The 2796-nt window shown below is 42.6% G+C and overlaps 1 pseudogene; it reads right to left on the bottom strand.

Moving 5' to 3' along the window:
* Nucleotides 1-722: 722 nt before the first annotated feature.
* On the bottom strand, nucleotides 723-1731 carry LOC101351400 (olfactory receptor 10J4-like; annotated as a pseudogene).
* Nucleotides 1732-2796: the final 1065 nt, after the last annotated feature.

The following is a 2796-nucleotide window of genomic DNA, read 5'->3' as shown; positions in this document are numbered from 1 at the left end:
GATCCCTTGGTAGGGGGTGACTATCACTTCCAAAGAAGCCCCCTTCCAAACAAGGGACATTTTTCAGAGAACAGGGCAGCTATGAGAAGTTAGCATTAGCTAGGAAGGCTGCAGCAGTCCAGCACAGGTGGGATGGAGGCAGAGGGAAGTTAGGGAAGGGTATGAAATATGTGGGCTCTTCTTTTGTATGCAGGAAGCCACATTTAAAATTTTTGTGCAAGCTGTTCAATATTTAAACTTCTCAACCAGCTTGTAAATTGGCTATCAGAGGCTGTCTGGCATAGCTGCCTAGGGTCCATACATATAGTAATGGGCACCAACTGAATAATTAATGGACTGATTTCTTTAATTGTGTAAAATAAGGCATTGAAAGTATTGTATGTAGACAATGGAGAATCTATCATATTCTGTGCCCCTGATTTTCATGCTGAGTCCAGGTCCAGATTACATAAATTCTTATGATAAGAAACCATATATTCTTTTCACCCTCCATACTGGTTTATGATACCTATGACAAGGGTAACAGGAGCAATGTCTAGCATTATAGAACAGTACCTGGATATGCATTATCTTATTTGATTTTGATCATGCTTGGTAAATTTATCCATCAAGTTTGGCAAACCCATTCATCTCTTCTTTTATTAAACTTTTTCTCCCTTGTTTCCTTCTATACCTCTCATTCCCAGCTTCCTCCCAGATCAGGTTCTTGGGGCTCTCATACCCTCATACTGTCTCTTATCTGACTGGCTCCTTAACTTTGACATTTAACCAAATTCTTTTTATTTTATTGTTACTAAGACAGACCAACTCCTAAAAGAGGGATTTTCGGCCCAAAGCTTGGAACAAGGCATCTTTGACCTCTTTGTTCCTCAGCTGTGCACAACGTGGTTTAGTAGGGGAGTGATGACAGTGTAACTCACAGAGATAAGTCTGTCCTGCAGGGAATTTTGGGATTTGGGTTTTAGGTAGATGAAGGAGGTACAACCATTGTGGACAATGACAACTGTGAGGTGTGAGGCACGAGTGGCAAAGGCCTTTTTCCAGCCCTCAGTTGATGCAATCTTGAGGATGGTGGTGACAATCAAGACATAGGAGACGAAGATCAGGACAATGGGAAAAACAAGGACACACAGACTGATGAGCAAAGTAATAAACTCCTTACTGGTAGTGTCAACACAGGTGAGTTTCATTCACAAAAGAAGTGGGAGATGATGTTGACATCACAGAATGGTAGACTGAACACAGAAGACACCTGGATGATGGCTGTGCTCAGGCCAGTGCTCCAGGATCCACTTGCCAAATATATACAAGACTTTTTGCCCATGATGATTGAATACTGTAGGGGGTTGCAGATGGCCACATAGCAGTCTTATCCCATCGCTATGAGCAGAAACAATTATTGACACCAAACATGAGATAGAAGAAGAGCTGAGTAGCACATTCTGGAATGGAGATGGCTTTTGGGGGGCCAAGGAGACTGGACAGCATTTGGGGGATGATGGCCACAGTATAACAGCTCTCAGAAATGGACAGCACACTCAGGAAGAAGTACATGGGTGTGTGAAGTTGATGGTTCAGACGAATAACTGTCAAAATGATAACATTGCTGGCCAAGGTCAACAGGTACAAGACTAGAAAGACCACAAAGAGAATGAGCTGATGCTGCCACCCAGAAATGGAGAAACCTTCAAAGGTGAACTCTGTAACAGCTGTGAAACTGGGTCTTCGCATTGGGGAGAATCTGGGTCTGAAAGAGATGAAATGGGAAGGTTGAGCATCCAACCTGAAAACAATAGGTTGGTTTAGGGTTATCATTAGCCATGTGTAGGGACCCAAAAAATATAGTTCTGGGTTTTGGAAGCTCTCAGGATTCAGACATTGGCCAAGGGCTCAAAGACACCTCTCAAAGGTCCTCAGGGTCCTGAGATTGGGGTCAGATATGGTGAGGGTGGGAAACAGAGTAATTATATAAAATGGAGTAGTGGCAACACTAACTAGATGTGTGAGAAGTAGATATAGATCAGAGAAGGCACTAGATTGAGTGTGCAGAGCCCTGGGACTCTTCCCCGACTCACCTGGTTTAGACCAGCAATGACCCATCATGTCATCATCAGAAACCCAGTGCCATGGGACACTCCTAAATAGTGAATTAGTTCAATCCAGGGACAGAGCTCTGTGTGAGGCACTCTCCTGGGAGGTAAGAGGCCAGCTCCAGCACTGTTCAGAATGGCTCTCATTTGGTAAATCAAGATAAAAAACACCATCCCCTCTCACAGTTCAAATTCAAAATGGTCAATGTATGGAATAAGGCAGTGAAAGGAGACACCGCTGTGCTTCCTGGAGGAGAGTCTAGCGTGTGGACCCAGGACATTCTGTCGTCAGGAGTCAACTCTTTTTTTCAGCCTTCCTTCCTTCCTATGGTCCGAAACTACTTAATGCCTGAGTTTCCCTCTTTCTATGTGGAAGCTAGTTTTTGCTTCTATTTTCTAGTCTCTAGTTAAGCACGATTAAGTCTCTGAAACTTTCTCAGGGTATGAAATACCAGCAAATATAAGAAAACAGTGATAAAACCACCAGAATATTTAAGTTAACAGGAATTTATGGATTTAACCCCAATGTAAATGGAGAGATGCCTGATTTTCCTTGCTCAATTGACTTGTCTCCATTTGCTCATCTAAAAGACAGAGAGATAATAATGTTTACTGCATAGGGGTGCTCTGGAGAGTATAGGAATTACTGTATGTGAATTGCCTAGCACAATTATTGATACACAAAAGGCAAACAATTACATTAAAT

This window comes from Trichechus manatus, unplaced genomic scaffold, assembly GCF_000243295.1.
Source record: "Trichechus manatus latirostris isolate Lorelei unplaced genomic scaffold, TriManLat1.0 scaffold00300, whole genome shotgun sequence".
In the NCBI taxonomy this organism is placed as follows: domain Eukaryota; kingdom Metazoa; phylum Chordata; class Mammalia; order Sirenia; family Trichechidae; genus Trichechus; species Trichechus manatus.
The sequence above is the reverse complement of the archived record's forward strand: the minus strand, read 5'-3'. Positions and strand labels throughout refer to the sequence as shown.